Here is a 17123-nt window from a genome sequence, read left to right as displayed (position 1 = left end):
TGGTGCTGACGTCCTCGGTGCATTTGTTGATGTAGGCTGACACAGTCATGGCACACGCATGTCTAATCTACATCGGGAAAACTGGGAGGGAGGGAGGGAGGCAGGCAGGGAGGCAGGCAGGGAGGCAGGCAGTGTCTGTCTGTTGAGGTTTTCACCTTGTTCTTCTCCTGCTGAAGTTCTAACTGGACGTCCATCAGTTTGGTTCTCAGCTCGTCATTGGCGGCCTGAAGGGCGTCCGTTCGCTCCGCCTTGGCCCGCCCTGCCGGAGCTCGTTTGGACATCTCTTACTCGAGTCTCGCCCGGTCGTCAGTCAGAGATCACAACATTTGTACCTGGAGAGCACAAACGCAGCGCTGTTTTCCACTGGCTTCGAACTCAACTTCAATCGGTACCGTAACTTACAACATCATAAACATAGAACTAGCTTGACTTATTCATTGAATAAATGCATTTGGTTCTTCAAAACTGCATCACGCAACATAGCGTGACCGAGACGGCCGTTATCCACCTGCGTGAAGTTATTTGGTGAAATGAATGAGATGTTTAAGACACCATCGTTCTGTCTCTATGTAGATGAAGGGAAATAATCGATTGCTGAAGGTCCAAAGGTGTTGTGATAAACAAATAAACATATTAGTGATTAGTGACATATTTGTGATAAACATATTAGGCAGGATAATCACATATGTTAACGTGACTGCCCACACTGTATTTATTTATGGTTATTTGTTAAATTGAGTACTGTTAGACATGAAATAGGAAGTGTTTAACATAAATGGAAGACGAAAGGGGTACTCACCATTGTAGCTCCTGCTGGTCAATGATACGAGCCTCTTCTTGCAGTGGAAAACATACAGCCAACAAACACCGTGGAACCTAAAGGAATGAAATTAAACATTAACATTTAGCCTCAACCAACATTCACAGATACAACGCAACGCAAACTACACAAACGTAAATCTTTTTAAACACAATGAGTTGTATTTACCGTGTACGCTCTAGACGGTTCACTTGCAAGCAGAAAATAAAGATATTTCTGTTGATAATCGTCGTGTTTGTATCCGGTGTCTCGCTCAAGGCCATTGCGCCCACAGATTTGAATTTTGGCGAGAGTTCAGCCTATTGACGTCATTTCCGCGGTGTAATACCCGCATATCTGAAACGGCAAAGTTAAGAGTAGAGTTAAATAAAGTTTTTAGTCAACGCAATAATTTACAACCGTTGACCAGTCGAAATAATCGTCGAAATTTGGCGTCTGTGGCTGGAAGCAGACGCCGAGTTCGACATTCCTCCCAAACGCCACACTCCCTCGCTTTTCAGGGCTAAAAAAAAACAGTTGTAATTACCTTGTACGCTCTAGACGGTCAAGTTGCAAGCTGAAAACAAAAATATTTGCGTTGTTAGTCATCGTGTTACTAACCGCTGTGTCTTGTTTGCCAGAATTGCCGCTTTCCTACTTCCTGTTGCAAGCCACGCCCACGGATTATAATTTTGCCGTGAGTTCCGCCTATTGACGTCATGTCCGCGTCACATGACTGCGACGTAATATTATCTAAAACTGTTTGTGCGGTATTGTGTTGTTCTGTGCGGTATTGTGCTATTCTGTGCGGCGTCGTGTTGTTCTGTGCGGCGTCGTGTTGTTCAGTGCGACGTCGTGTTGTTCAGTGCGGCATGGTGTTGTTCAGTGCGGCATGGTGTTGTTCAGTGCGTCATGTTGTTGTTCAGTGCGGCATAATGTTGTTCAGTGCCGCATAATGTTGTTCAGTGCGGCATGGTGTTGTTCAGTGCGGCATGGTGTTGTTCAGTGCGGCATGGTGTTGTTCAGTGCGGCATAATGTTGTTCAGTGCGCCATAATGTTGTTCAGTGCGGCATGGTGTTGTTCAGTGCGGGATGGTGTTGTTCAGTGCAGGATGGTGTTGTTCAGTGCGGCATGGTGTTGTTCAATGCGGCATGGTGTTGTTCAGTGCGGCATAATGTTGTTCATTGCGGCATGGTGTTGTTCATTGCGGCATGGTGTTGTTCAGTGCGGCATGGTGTTGTTCAGTGCGGCATGGTGTTGTTCAGTGCGGCATGGTGTTGTTCAGTGCAGGGTGGTGTTGTTCAGTGCAGGATGGTGTTGTTCAGTGCAGGATGGTGTTGTTCAGTGCGGCATGGTGTTGTTCAATGCAGGATTGTGTTGTTCAGTGCAGCATAATGTTGTTCAGTGCAGCATGGTGTTGTTCAGTGCGGGATGGTGTTGTTCAGTGCAGGATGGTGTTGTTCAATGCGGCATGGTGTTGTTCAGTGCGGGATGGTGTTGTTCATTGCGGCATGGTGTTGTTCAGTGCGGCATGGTGTTGTTCAGTGCGGCATGGTGTTGTTCAGTGCGGCATGGTGTTGTTCAGTGCGGCATAATGTTGTTCAGTGCGGCATGGTGTTGTTCAGTGCAGGATGGTGTTGTTCAGTGCGGCATGGTGTTCAATGCAGGATCGTGTTGTTCAGTGCAGCATAATGTTGTTCAGTGCAGCATGGTGTTGTTCAGTGCGGCATGGTGTTGTTCAATGCGGCATGGTGTTGTTCACTGCGGGATGGTGTTGTTCAATGCGGGATCGTGTTGTTCAGTGCGGCATAATGTTGTTCAGTGCGGCATGGTGTTGTTCAGTGCGGCATGGTGTTGTTCAGTGCGACATAATGTTGTTTAGTGCGGCATAATGTTGTTCAGTGCGGCATAATGTTGTTCAGTGCGGCATGGTGTTGTTCAGTGCGGCATGGTGTTGTTCAGTGCGGCATGGTGTTGTTCAGTGCAGGATGGTGTTGTTCAGTGCGGCATGGTGTTGTTCAATGCGGCATGGTGTTGTTCAGTGCGGGATGGTGTTGTTCAGTGCGGGATGGTGTTGTTCAGTGCGGCATGGTGTTGTTCAGTGCGGAATGGTGTTGTTCAGTGCGGCATGGTGTTGTTCAGTGCGGCATGGTGTTGTTCAGTGCAGGATGGTGTTGTTCAATGCGGGATCGTGTTGTTCAGTGCGGCATGGTGTTGTTCAGTGCGGCATGGTGTTGTTCAGTGCGGCATAATGTTGTTCAGTGCGGCATGGTGTTGTTCAGTGCGGCATGGTGTTGTTCAGTGTGGCATGGTGTTGTTCAGTGCGGCATGGTGTTGTTCAGTGCGGCATAATGTTGTCCAGTGCGCCATAATGTTGTTCAGTGCGGCATGGTGTTGTTCAGTGCGGGATGGTGTTGTTCAGTGCGGCATGGTGTTGTTCAATGCGGCATGGTGTTGTTCAGTGCGGGATGGTGTTGTTCAGTGCAGGATGGTGTTGTTCAGTGCGGCATGGTGTTGTTCAATGCGTCAGTGCGGCATAATGTTGTTCAGTGCGGCATGGTGTTGTTCAGTGCGGCATGGTGTTGTTCAGTGCGGCATGGTGTTGTTCAGTGCAGGATGGTGTTGTTCAGTGCGGCATGGTGTTGTTCAATGCGGCATGGTGTTGTTCAGTGCGGGATGGTGTTGTTCAGTGCAGGATGGTGTTGTTCCGTGCGGCATGGTGTTGTTCAGTGCGGAATGGTGCTGTTCAGTGCGGCATGGTGTTGTTCAGTGCGGTATGGTGTTGTTCAGTGCAGGATGGTGTTGTTCAATGCGGGATCGTGTTGTTCAGTGCGGCATGGTGTTGTTCAGTGCGGCATGGTGTTGTTCAGTGCGGCATAATGTTGTTCAGTGCGGCATGGTGTTGTTCAGTGCGGCATGGTGTTGTTCAGTGCGGCATGGTGTTGTTCAGTGCGGCATGGTGTTGTTCAGTGCAGCATAATGTTGTCCAGTGCGCCATAATGTTGTTCAGTGCGGCATGGTGTTGTTCAGTGCGGGATGGTGTTGTTCAGTGCGGCATGGTGTTGTTCAATGCGGCATGGTGTTGTTCAGTGCGGGATGGTGTTGTTCAGTGCAGAATGGTGTTGTTCAGTGCGGCATGGTGTTGTTCAATGCGGCATGGTGTTGTTCAGTGCGGGATGGTGTTGTTCAGTGCGGCATGGTGTTGTTCAGTGCGGCATGGTGTTGTTCAGTGCGGCATGGTGTTGTTCAGTGCGGCATGGTGTTGTTCAGTGCGGCATGGTGTTGTTCAGTGCGGAATGGTGTTGTTCAGTGCGGCATGGTGTTGTTCAGTGCGGGATGGTGTTGTTCAATGCGGGATCGTGTTGTTCAGTGCGGGGTGGTGTTGTTCAGTGCAGGATGGTGTTGTTCAGTGCAGGATGGTGTTGTTCAGTGCGGCATGGTGTTGTTCAATGCAGGATCGTGTTGTTCAGTGCAGCATAATGTTGTTCAGTGCAGCATGGTGTTGTTCAGTGCGGCATGGTGTTGTTCAATGCGGCATGGTGTTGTTCAGTGCGGGATGGTGTTGTTCAGTGCGGCATGGTGTTTTTCAGTGCGGCATAATGTTGTTCAGTGCAGCATGGTGTTGTTCAGTGCGGCATGGTGTTGTTCAGTGCGACATAATGTTGTTCAGTGCGGCATAATGTTGTTCAGTGCGGCATGGTGTTGTTCAGTGCGGCATGGTGTTGTTCAGTGCGGCATGGTGTTGTTCAGTGCGGCATGGCGTTGTTCAGTGCAGGATGGTGTTGTTCAGTGCAGGATGGTGTTGTTCAATGCGGCATGGTGTTGTTCAGTGCGGGATGGTGTTGTTCAGTGCAGGATGGTGTTGTTCAGTGGGCATGGTGTTGTTCAGTGCGGAATGGTGTTGTTCAGTGCGGCATGGTGTTGTTCAGTGCGGCATGGTGTTGTTCAGTGCAGGATGGTGTTGTTCAATGCGGGATGGTGTTGTTCAGTGCAGGATGGTGTTGTTCAGTGCAGGATGGTGTTGTTCAGTGCGGCATGGTGTTGTTCAATGCGGCATGGTGTTGTTCAGTGCAGGATGGTGTTGTTCAGTGCGGCATGGTGTTGTTCAATGCGGCATGGTGTTGTTCAATGCGGCATGGTGTTGTTCAGTGCGGCATGGTGTTGTTCAGTGCGGCATGGTGTTGTTCAGTGCGGCATGGTGTTGTTCAGTGCAGCATGGTGTTGTTCAGTGCGGAATGGTGTTGTTCAGTGCGGCATGGTGTTGTTCAGTGCGGCATGGTGTTGTTCAGTGCGGCATGGTGTTGTTCAGTGCGGCATGGTGTTGTTCAGTGCGGGATGGTGTTGTTCAGTGCGGCATGGTGTTGTTCAGTGCGGCATGGTGTTGTTCAGTGCGGCATGGTGTTGTTCAGTGCGGGATGGTGTTGTTCAGTGCGGCATGGTGTTTTTCAGTGCGGCATAATGTTGTTCAGTGCAGCATGGTGTTGTTCAGTGCGGCATGGTGTTGTTCAGTGCGACATAATGTTGTTCAGTGCGGCATAATGTTGTTCAGTGCGGCATGGTGTTGTTCAGTGCGGCATGGTGTTGTTCAGTGCGGCATGGTGTTGTTCAGTGCAGGATGGTGTTGTTCAGTGCAGGATTGTGTTGTTCAATGCGGCATGGTGTTGTTCAGTGCGGGATGGTGTTGTTCAGTGCAGGATGGTGTTGTTCAGTGGGCATGGTGTTGTTCAGTGCGGAATGGTGTTGTTCAGTGCGGCATGGTGTTGTTGAGTGCGGCATGGTGTTGTTCAGTGCAGGATGGTGTTGTTCAATGCGGGATGGTGTTGTTCAGTGCGGGATGGTGTTGTTCAGTGCAGGATGGTGTTGTTCAGTGCGGCATGGTGTTGTTCAATGCGGCATGGTGTTGTTCAGTGCAGGATGGTGTTGTTCAGTGCGGCATGGTGTTGTTCAATGCGGCATGGTGTTGTTCAATGCGGCATGGTGTTGTTCAGTGCGGCATGGTGTTGTTCAGTGCGGCATGGTGTTGTTCAGTGCAGCGTAATGTTGTTCAGTGCGGCATGGTGTTGTTCAGTGCAGAATGGTGTTGTTCAGTGCGGGATGGTGTTGTTCAGTGCGGGATGGTGTTGTTCAGTGCGGCATGGTGTTGTTCAGTGCGGCATGGTGTTGTTCAGTGCGGGATGGTGTTGTTCATTGCGGCATGGTGTTGTTCAGTGCGGCATGGTGTTGTTCAGTGCGGCATGGTGTTGTTCAGTGCGGCATAATGTTGTTCAGTGCGGCATAATGTTGTTCAGTGCGGCATGGTGTTGTTCAGTGCGGGATGGTGTTGTTCAGTGCAGGATGGTGTTGTTCAGTGCGGCTTGGTGTTGTTCAATGCGGGATCGTGTTGTTCAGTGCGGCATGGTGTTGTTCAGTGCGGCATGGTGTTGTTCAGTGCGGCATGGTGTTGTTCAGTGCGGCATGGTGTTGTTCAGTGTGGCATAATGTTGTTCAGTGCGGCATAATGTTGTTCAGTGCGGCATAATGTTGTTCAGTGCGGCATAATGTAGTTCAGTGCGGCATAATGTTGTTCAGTGCGGCATAATGTTGTTCAGTGCGGGATGGTGTTGTTCATTGCGGCATGGTGTTGTTCAGTGCGGCATGGTGTTGTTCAGTGCGGCATGGTGTTGTTCAGTGCGGGATGGTGTTGTTCAGTGCAGGATGGTGTTGTTCAGTGCGGCATGGTGTTGTTCAATGCGGCATGGTGTTGTTCAGTTCGGGATGGTGTTGTTCAGTGCGGCATGGTGTTGTTCAGTGCGGCATAATGTTTTTCAGTGCGGCATGGTGTTGTTCAGTGCGGCATGGTGTTGTTCAGTGCAGCATAGTGTTGTTCAGTGCGGCATGGTGTTGTTCAGTGCGGAATGGTGTTGTTCAGTGCGGCATGGTGTTGTTCAGTGCGGCATGGTGTTGTTCAGTGCGGCATGGTGTTCAGTGAGGCATGGTGTTGTTCAGTGCGGGATGGTGTTCAATGCGGGATCGTGTTGTTCAGTGCGGCATGGTGTTGTTCAGTGCGGCATGGTGTTGTTCAGTGCGGCATGGTGTTGTTCAGTGCAGCATGGTGTTGTTCATTTCGGCATAATGTTGTTCAGTGCGGCATAATGTTGTTTAGTGTGGCATGGTGTTGTTCAGTGCGGGATGGTGTTGTTCAGTGCGTTATAATGTTGTTCAGTGCGGCATGGTGTTGTTCAGTGCGGCATAATGTTGTTCAGTGCGGCATAATGTTGTTCAGTGCGGCATGGTGTTCAGTGCGGGATGGTGTTGTTCAGTGCGGGATGGTGTTGTTCAGTGCGGCATGGTGTTCAATGCGGAATGGTGTTGTTCAGTGCAGGATGGTGTTGTTCAGTGCGGCATGGTGTTGTTCAGTGCGGCATAATGTTGTTCAGTGCGGCATGGTGTTGTTCAGTGCGGCATGGTGTTGTTCAGTGCGGCATGGTGTTGTTCAGTGCGGCATAATGTTGTTCAGTGCGGCATGGTGTTGTTCAGTGCGGCATGGTGTTGTTCAGTGCGGCATAATGTTCAGTGCGGCATAATGTTGTTCAGTGCGGCATGGTGTTGTTCAGTGCGGGATGGTGTTGTTCAGTGCAGGATGGTGTTGTTCAGTGCGGCATGGTGTTCAGTGCGGGATGGTGTCTTTCAGTGCGGCATGGTGTCGTTCAGTGCGGCATGGTGTCTTTCAGTGCGGCATGGTGTCGTTCAGTGAGGCATGGTGTTGTTCAGTGCGGCATGGTGTTATTTAGTGCGGCATGGTGTTGTTCAGTGCGGGATGGTGTTGTTCAGTGCGGCATGGTGTTCAGTGCGGCATGGTGTTGTTCAGTGCGGTATCGTGTTGTTCAGTGCGGTATCGTGTTTCTCAGTGCGGTATCGTGTTGTTCAGTGCAGTATCGTTGTGTTGTTCGTATTGTGTTGTGTTGTTCGTAATGTGTTGTGTTGTTCGTATTGTGTTGTGTTGTTCATATTGTGTTGTTCATATTGTGTTGAGTTGTTCGTATTGTGTTGTGTTGTTCGTATTGTGTTGCCTTTAACACTTAGCCTCTAACACTTAGCCTCTAACACTTAGCCTCTAACACTTAGCCTCTAGCATCTAGAAGGTAAATAAATAGGAAGGAAGGACTCACCGGTGACGTCTTCGCCCACGTCCAAGCGTTGTACTTTGTATTTTCATCCTTCTGACAGTGGAAAACATAGCCAACAAACACCGTGGAACCTAAACGAATGAAAGAAAACTATCATTTGGCCACAACCAACATTCACAGATACAACACAATGTGACGTGCGGGGTTGAGGTTAAAGGTTGAGTGAAGGGCCCTCGTTTTAAACTACTTTTTTGAAAAGGATTGGGAACAAGTAAGACGTATTTAATTTATTTAATGGGAAGTAGTAAGAGCTATTGAATTTAATCTATGTATTATATTCTATTGTATTGTATTCTGTTGTATTCTTTTGGATTGTATTCACACTAACCCCACTAAAACTTCAGCCCACAAAAACTCGCCTCTGGCGCCTAGCCTCTGGCACTTAGCCTCTAACACTTAGCCTTTAACACTTAGCCTTTAACACTTAGCCTTCAACACTTAGCCTAGAAGGTGAATAAATAGGGTTAAAGGTTGAGTGAAGGGACCTCGTTTTAAACTACTTTTTTGAAAAGGAGTGGGAACAAGTAAGACGTATTTAATTTATTTAATGGGAAGTAGTAAGACTTATTAAATTTATTTAATCTACTTTTCTTCCCAGGCAAAATTTGATGTGCTGCAATTCCAAATTTCCAAAGTGAATGAAGGAATGAAGTCCTTTAAATTATGATTTTGTATAAATACTAGGCATTAACACAAAATCGACGTCACAAAATGGGCAGACTTTACTTGTTTGAAAAGGACTGGTTACAAGACAGACTTTTTTAATTTATTTAATGGGAAGAAGACTGTCATGTAACATGGGGGCAGAGATGGTGCAAATGGTAGAATATGGATTGTTCACAGGAATAAATTGGCAGAGCTGAAATTCCAAATTTGTCCAAAAGATGGCGCCAGACCAAAACGTGAGACCAAAAGAGGAGCCAATAAGCTAAACATGGTAAAATAGAAATAAAAAGAGTAGCACGGTGTCAGAGTGTGAGTCACGCATAGAAGCACAAATGTGATTTTTATTTTTGATTCTTTTGCTTGGCTAAAAATGTATTCTGTAACCGCTTTAAGCAATATTATTTGTTAATTTGATTAAGAGACCCGTCACTATGAGAATAGTGGCGTGACATAAATTGTTTGGAGAAGCACAAATGTGATTTTTATTTTTGATTCTTTTGCTTGGCTAAAGATGTATACTGTAACCGCTTTAAGCAATATTATTTGTCAATTTGATCAAGAGACCCGTCACTATGAGAATAGTGGCGTGACATAAATTGTTTGGAGAAGCACAAATGTGATTTTTATTTTTTGATTCTTTTGCTTGGCTAAAAATGTATACTGTAACCGCTTTAAGCAATATTATTTGTCAATTCGATTAAGAGACCCGTCACTATGAGAATAGTGGCGTGACATAAATTGTTTAGAAAAGTAGGTCAAGGGTTTGGATTTTTATTTTAGAGTGAATTGAAGCGTAACTTTAAAAAGTTATTTTTATGTAGGAGAAAGAGAAGAAAAGGGGAAGTGAAAGGTTTTGCCACTAGCTGTGCATTTGGTGGAAAGTACTGCGTGGTCAGGGCGGAAACAGCTGCTGAAGGCCACAGATAACCAAGCGTGGGGAAACTGGCCAGTTCCCTCTATAGGCGTGAGAAAGCTGGCCAGTCCCTCTATAGGCGTGAGAAAGCTGGCCAGTCCCTTCTATAGGCGTGGGAAAACTGGGCAGTCTTACCCTATAGGGAAAGTACAGGAGAAAAGAAAGGGGAGGGGGGGACCGAGTGGTCTATAAAAGATCCGGCAGAAACAGCTCAGGGCTCTTTCCCCCAAAAGAGCGCTTATACGTGAAGAGGCCCGGAGGAGTTTCAAGATTTTTTTCCAAAGTCCCGAAGATCTTTGTGTGAGACGCAGGATCACTGGACTGAAATTAACTTGGATTTACTCCCAAAAATTGGACTGGAGATAGGTGAGAGGGATTTTTATATTTTATGTATTTAAGCGAGAGGGGGGAATAGTCATCGGGCCGCCGGTTCCCTCGTGGCCAGCCTGTTTCCCTAATTCGGATTTTAGAAGCAAGATCGAACTGATCACTCGACTTTGCTTCCACCAAAAATAGCACGTAGCTGGTATTTACCTCTTCCCTTTTTTATGAACTGTGTTTTGCAATCGAATTGTTCTGGGATTGAATGATTTTATTAACACGGGTATCAGTGAGTGAAATTGTTCAGTTTCTGGAGTAATTGAGATTTGTAATTCTATTCCATGTTTTTTTTTTTTTTTTCAATAAATGTGTTTTGTATATTACTTACTTCGTTGTGCGCGGATTTGTACTGAATATGCAACCGAAGGCTCAGGCCCGTTTCCCCTTTTTTGACGGGCCGCGTAAAAAGGAACTTTGAACAAATTAGAGACGTGAATAACTTCCGTAGTTATTTGAGCCACGAGTGAATTGCGATCCGTTCGAAAGTTATTTCGTCTGAATAAATTAAAGGAAGTGTTTAAATCAGATTATTGGGTTGTGTAGAATGGAAAGTTATTTAACTATTTGAAAGGCTCAGGCCCGCTTCCCCTTTTTGACGGGCCGCGTAAAAAGTAACTCTGAGCAAGTTAGAGAATTAAAAAACTTTTGTAAATATTTAACGGAAGAGTTGATTTCATTAAAAGTGAATTCGGTTGAGAAATTACTTCCTCTAAATAACATAACGACGACGATTGAAACAAATCAGTGAAGTTGGCGGAGGATAAAAGTATTTCAACTGTCCGTCGGGCGCGGCCCAGTTCCCCTTTTTGTCGGGCCGCGTCAAAAGCTAAATGGGACACGATCAAAAAGTAGACTTGCCTTCCAAATTAATTATTGGGCAAATCTAAATAGAGCACGACATTTTTATTTGGTTTAAGAAAGTTGCTATTCTTTTTGAAGCAATTAAGTGGGGTGAAGAACTCCGAAGGTCAAGTGCTAGATCTACGTATAGGAAGTTAGAATTAATCATATAAAGTGCATTAATTTTCTTCTTAAATGCTATTATTGTCACACTTTTATTAATTCGATTCTCTTTCGAATGAAAAAGTTGGTCGGCTCGCTGCATGAGCGACCAAGTGGAACGGACCCATATCAACATTTACTTCGGCAAAAACTAGTGCTTGGGTGCGCTAAACAAACGAATCCCTGAGGTTTTAACAAAGACATCTAAAAAATATCCGTAACAAAATAAGAACTTCAAACACTAGCGGGGAGCCATCAATACGATGCGGTCACTTCGAAGTCTTGCCTCGAATTGAGTTACTCGGCTCGAGCTTCGGGTGACTTGAGAGGGATTGGCGTCGTACAGAAATTAGATTGATTCCGGTGGAGTTAATTTAACTCGGGTGGTTAGATTACGGACGAATCTCCGAACCCGGCTAAAACAAACCCGTTACCGGGGAGCCGGGGGCACCTTAATGCAAGAGGTGCGTTTGACATTTTGGCGCCCAACGAGTAGGAGGGGGGTTGTGATTAAAAGTTTAGAAAAAATAAAAATAAGAAAATAGAAGAACATTTTTTTTTATTTTGCTCACAGCTCCAAAACGAACCTGTGTGGAGTTTTCCAGTTTTTTCTTCCCAGAAGCTGTTTTAATTCCACTCACTGATACAAATAAATGTCAGAACGGCCTTGAGTGACATAAGTACAGTCTCTTTAAGGAATAGAGTTTCCTAGAAAAGAACCTTGATAGCACGGGAGGATTAGAACTGTATTGTGTCATAGTAAACGGTGACCGTAGCCCCTCAGCACATTACTTTAGGCATGAGTAAGGAGGAGTTCCTCCACAGCTTGTACTTGTATGGGGTGCTGAAAGTAATGTTTGTAGTATACGCAGAGTATGCGGCAGAACTTGCAAAAGAAAGAGGGGCCGGTACATGGGCACGGATATTGGGTATAAATACAGAAGATGAGCCAGTTGACGAGGAGCCTGCGAATGTTTTAGATTTCATGCCAAAACCAAAGCCGAGGAGGAGTCAGACAATTAGGAGACCGACAGAAGAGAGGGCTTTTTATTTCGAAAGATAAAAAAGAAAAGAAAAGAAGGCTTTTCTCCCCTCTTCTCTTTCCCTTTTTCCTTCTTAATTTCATTGTATAATATATACTAATTTCCCCCTTACAAGATTTTTGTTGCTGAATTCCTTTTGTGGATTACAAATTTTTTGTTCCAAGACACATTGTGGATTACAAAAATTTTTTTTTTTGTTCCTGGACACACTGTGGATTACAAGATTTTTGTTGCTGAATTCCTTCTGTGGATTACAAATTTTTTGTTCCAAGACACATTGTGGATTACAAAATTTTTTTTTTGTTCCTGGACACACTGTGGATTACAAGATTTTTGTTGCTGAACTCCTTTTGTGGATTACAAAATTTTTTTTTTTTTTCCTGGACACACTGTGGATTACAAGATTTTTGTTGCTGAACTCCTTTTGTGGATTACAAAATTTTTTTTTTTTTTTGTTCCTGGACACACTGTGGATTACAAGATTTTTGTTGCTGAATTCCTTTTGTGGATTACAAATTTTTTGTTCCGAGACACATTGTGGATTACAAAAATTTTTTTTTGTTCCCGGACGCATCAAAGGATTACGGACTTCTGCCCGCTGAACTCAGATGGATTTTCCCTCTTTCCGCCCTTTCCCTTTTTCCGCTTGTTGAAGACTACAATTGAAGCTCACCAGGGATAGTAAACGGCCAAGACGATTCTTCTAAGGCTTGTATGGTTTATGATTCTTAACTGTTGGCGACCCTCTGTGACTTACAGGTTCCCAAGAATTGTAGGGCTGAATGGTTTAGGACTGATGATTAGTCGTCAGTTCCTGTTCGCTACAATAACGTTTGAATTACAATTTGCTTTTGAGTATACCCTTGTTAGGATTTCCTGTCAGTAAAAGAACCTGGTGGGAAAAAAAAGAAGAAGGAAAAAACGTGCATCCCACCGTTGAGAGCATCAATAAGTGAGGCAAGAGTTCTCATATTGGTGTTCTGAGTAGAGGCGACGCAAAGGGCGCCGCTGAGTAACTAAGAGCTGAATCGACCCTGTTCCGAGTGCGCACGGAAAGGCTTCGAAAGGAGACAGCTCGACCCTACAACTGGAAAAACTGCTATTCATTGAAAAGATGGCTAGCAGTGGAAGAGGACTGGACCTCGAACCTGGTAATCCTATGGAAGGAACCAGAAAGGAGGGGTCTAATCCGGACCCTTTGAGACGACATGAAGAACCAGCATGTGTAATATTGTATGGAGGAGGCTTGGAGAAGTGGCCTCAGAAATGGACTGAATACATAGTGGGATCTAACCCGTCAATAGAGGCGGAATGCCTCTCGACGCGGATGAAAGAAGCCATCGAGAAAGATGGAAGATTTTTTGCCGAGCAGCCAGGAGAAGATGGACTCTCAATAATAGTGTCAGCCCACCCTGAAAGGGGCTACACTCGAAGAGAAGCACCTGACTGGTGTGAATGGGGGGCAAAAATGGTGGAGGAATGTAATATGATAAAAATAATAAGCACAAGCACAGATCTGGACTCAATAGTGAAAATGCTGACCAACGAATCTGGCATCCAGAGCGAGCTTGCAACTCCATTACCTGGAGAAGTGCAGGCAGTGCCTCGCTATTACGAGTGCATGCAGCACCTGGCGAGGATGAGAAGTATTTTGGAGAAAAAGACGAATCAACCGGTATTCTCCAGTGAAGAAGAAGAGGAAGTGCCTAACGAAGAAGGGCTGGGCACGAGCAGAGACACAGAGGAGGTATGGGAGGCCAAGGACACCAGGCGCGGAGGCGCCTTTGCACCGAAGCTCAATCCCCTTATTAGGAAAGACCCCCTACCGTCTTTGCCGGAAGAATCAACCAAGAAAGTGATTGTGGGCAACGGAGTGCTGATGTGCCAGTTTGTCGGAGATATTTGGTCACTGACAGGAGACGCCCTCATTGTTTTCACCAACGACAAATTCCGTGCCTGGAACCAGACCTTTGATTCACGGCTGAGGTTGATGGCCGGTGAAAAATATATTGAGGACCTACAAGATGCAAGACGACAAATGGAACATGACCCGGAGGATCTTACCTTCATCTTCACAAGTGGGGGAAGATCAAAATACCATATGATAATACATGCCGTCGTGCAGAAGTGGAGTGCAGACCTGGACCAGCAGGACTACCTGAAGATGATGACAAAAATTCTGGAGAAAGCGGTGGATGCTGCCATCGAGAGGGGAGCCAGAAGAATAGTTACGGAAGTGAATGGCGTCAGATCTGGACGGATGTCATGGAAAATTGCAGAAACAGCAATTGCAGGGGCTTATAAGCTGCAGATAGCCACCCCGATCACAGCGGTGGAAGGGCTGGAGTTTGTGTTGGCAATATCAGCCTCTCAAAGAAGAGAGAGGGAATTAGTAGCTCTGGAAGCCACATATGACCAAGCTCTACTGGTGGCTCGGAAAGAGCAGAAAATGGAACAGCAAACACAACAGAAGGTGACAGTCCTGCCCCATCCATCGGTCAGAGTAATTCGAACCGAAGAGGAAAAAGGGGCAGCCTCAAGTTTTACCCCAGTATTGCAAGTAAGGACCGTACGGTCAAGGACACCATCCCCAACGGCAGGGGATGAGGACGAGACCGTGGCCAACAAAATCAACCCAGAGATAACTAGACCAGGGGGGCCGGATCCGGCACCAACCGAGGTCCCGGCTCCAGAGAAACCACCTCAGGAAAGAGGGAGAAGAATGGCCAGAGAGAAGAGAGTGGTTTTAAAATCAAACCGAAAAGTGGCTGGTACCTCTTACCGAGCACGCCTGACGTCTACTCCCAAAAATAGACCCTCCACGGTTCAGGGCCCACGTCAACAAATAGGATCGAGGAACACCGAAGTTGGGGCCACTGAACATGCTCATACATCCAACGAGGAAGAGGGTGATAATGATGGAGAGGGAGAAGGCAGGGAGGCGGCCACCTCAAGTGATGACGTGGTCTCCGAAGAGGAAGATCAGGCTTCGGTGATGTCGGCAGTGGGCCCTCCTGATCCTAATGACCCCCCACCGAGAGTTGTGCTAGGAGCAACCCGGAAAGGAGCCAAGAAGCAACAGCCAGTGCTAAGCATTTTCCAGGCTTCGGAAAGGCTGGCAAGGGAAGTTCAATTAGGATGGGTGGAAACCAAGGATGGAAGGAAAACCTACATCCCAGAAGTTAAACAGAAAGAATACCCTTTCCCGCCGGCCTGGTGGGAAAAAATAGAAAGAAATTTAGACGTCCCGGTGAAACTAACTTACAGGGAGGCAATGAATGTGTTAAACACACCAGCCTACCACACCCTAGTAAGTTACACAGATTTGACAAAAAATTTTAGGGAAGGCTTTGTGACCGTAATGTATGACGTATTGTTGCGGAGGATGAAGCAGGGTGTGTATGATGCCGCTCAAGCAGAACTGAGAGCGTGTGAAGATTTGGACACACACACTGTTAATCCCGCAATGTCCACACAAACCAACACAATTGGAAACTTCACCCAACAAGCTCAGCCGAGCACCACGCAACTGGGAGTGACTTATTTGGAAAATACAGGGATGCCTGGAAATGACCTGGAAAGAGAGACACGAGCCTTTAAAACTCTGAAAGGAATGGTGCGCGTAAAGTACCAAAAGGAAAGCGTCAAAGAATATTTATTGGCAACCTGGCCAGTAATTAAAGACGGTCCGGGCGGAGAGTTGTCAAAGAAGTTGTGGCTACAATATATTACAGCCGAGCCCATTGGAAGGGATGAGACAGCCCAGGAAGCCTACCAGAGGTGGGTGGATGATGAAGAAGATGACGAAGATGCACATATAACCAGAGCTAAAGAAGCATTAAAACAGGGTCTCACCTTGCTGAATGTGTGGCATAAGTTGAAGCAAGTGATAAGCCCAAACAGATACGTGCGAGTATTGAGAGCAGTAACCGAGGACAAGGACACCACTTTTGTGAAGCTAGGTGCGGAGGCAACTCTGGCACGAATCGAAGAATCCATAAAGAAATGGGACAGAGTAACAAAACACTACATGGAGAGACAAAAGCCGAATCCATCGGGCAGCACTCGCACTCGCACAGAGGATACACAAGCAGGTCGGAAACCACCACCACGGCCAACTTATGGGAGGGGGCAAAAATTTAATGATAATCAGAGACAGAACACCCAAAATAATCCCAAACCACTTTATGGTAAAGTGAACTCAACTGGTTATGTGGCAAAAGATGTGTATGACAAAATGTCACCAGAAGAAAGGAAGGCCCTGGCAGAGGCTCGCAAGGCTGCGGCCCCTGCTGGGCCCAGAAAATAAGTGAAAACGAGGCGCGGGTCACCCTGTCAGGCGTGTACAGAGAGGGAGACAATCTCTACACTGATATTGATGGAGCTCCATATTTAGTAGATACCGGAGCCGAGGTGTCGATGACCCGCAAAGCCTTGAAAGTGATAGGACACCTAACTGTTATGATGGCAGATGGATCAGTGACCAACATGCCGATTGGAGTCTGGAAAAGAATCGTTTGGGTGAAAGGGCCCCACAATTTGCTGACATTGAGAGACGCCGAAGATCTGAAAAAACCAGCACATCAGCGTCAGCCAGTAAAAGCAAGGTTGGAAAACATCAAAGCAAAAACAGTCCGAGTGGGTCCAACTAAAACCATGCCACTGAATGAGTGGTACAAACCTGTGGATGTGGATTCCGTCCGGGTCCAATTGGTCCAAAACAGCGACCTGTCTCCAGATGGGAAGCAGAAATTGACCGCTATATTGGAGAAGGCAGCTGTGGCGCATTTCAAGAACGACTGTGGTGACCTTGGATCAAAATACATCCACACAATTGAAGGAGGAGTACATCCACCGGTGAGACAATATCCCTTGAATCCCGAAGCAGTGGCTGAAATGGAAACAATCGTAAAGGAACTCCTACAGCTTGGCATCATTCGGGAAGAATCAAATCCAGTGACCAACAGCCCAATTCAGGCAGTGAAAAAACCAGAGGCGTCAGGGGGAGGATGGAGGCCAGTTATAAACTTTAAAGCTCTTAACCGCCGGACGGTGGCTAATCGAGCGAGCCTCATAAATCCCCAGGCATCTCTAAAGACTTTAAGAGTGAAGAAATACAAATCATGCATTGATTTAGCAAACGGGTTCTTTT

This window comes from Syngnathus floridae, chromosome 1, assembly GCF_059516105.1.
Source record: "Syngnathus floridae isolate MCC-2025c chromosome 1, RoL_Sflo_1.0, whole genome shotgun sequence".
Classification (NCBI taxonomy): domain Eukaryota; kingdom Metazoa; phylum Chordata; class Actinopteri; order Syngnathiformes; family Syngnathidae; genus Syngnathus; species Syngnathus floridae.
This window is presented reverse-complemented; position numbering follows the sequence as displayed.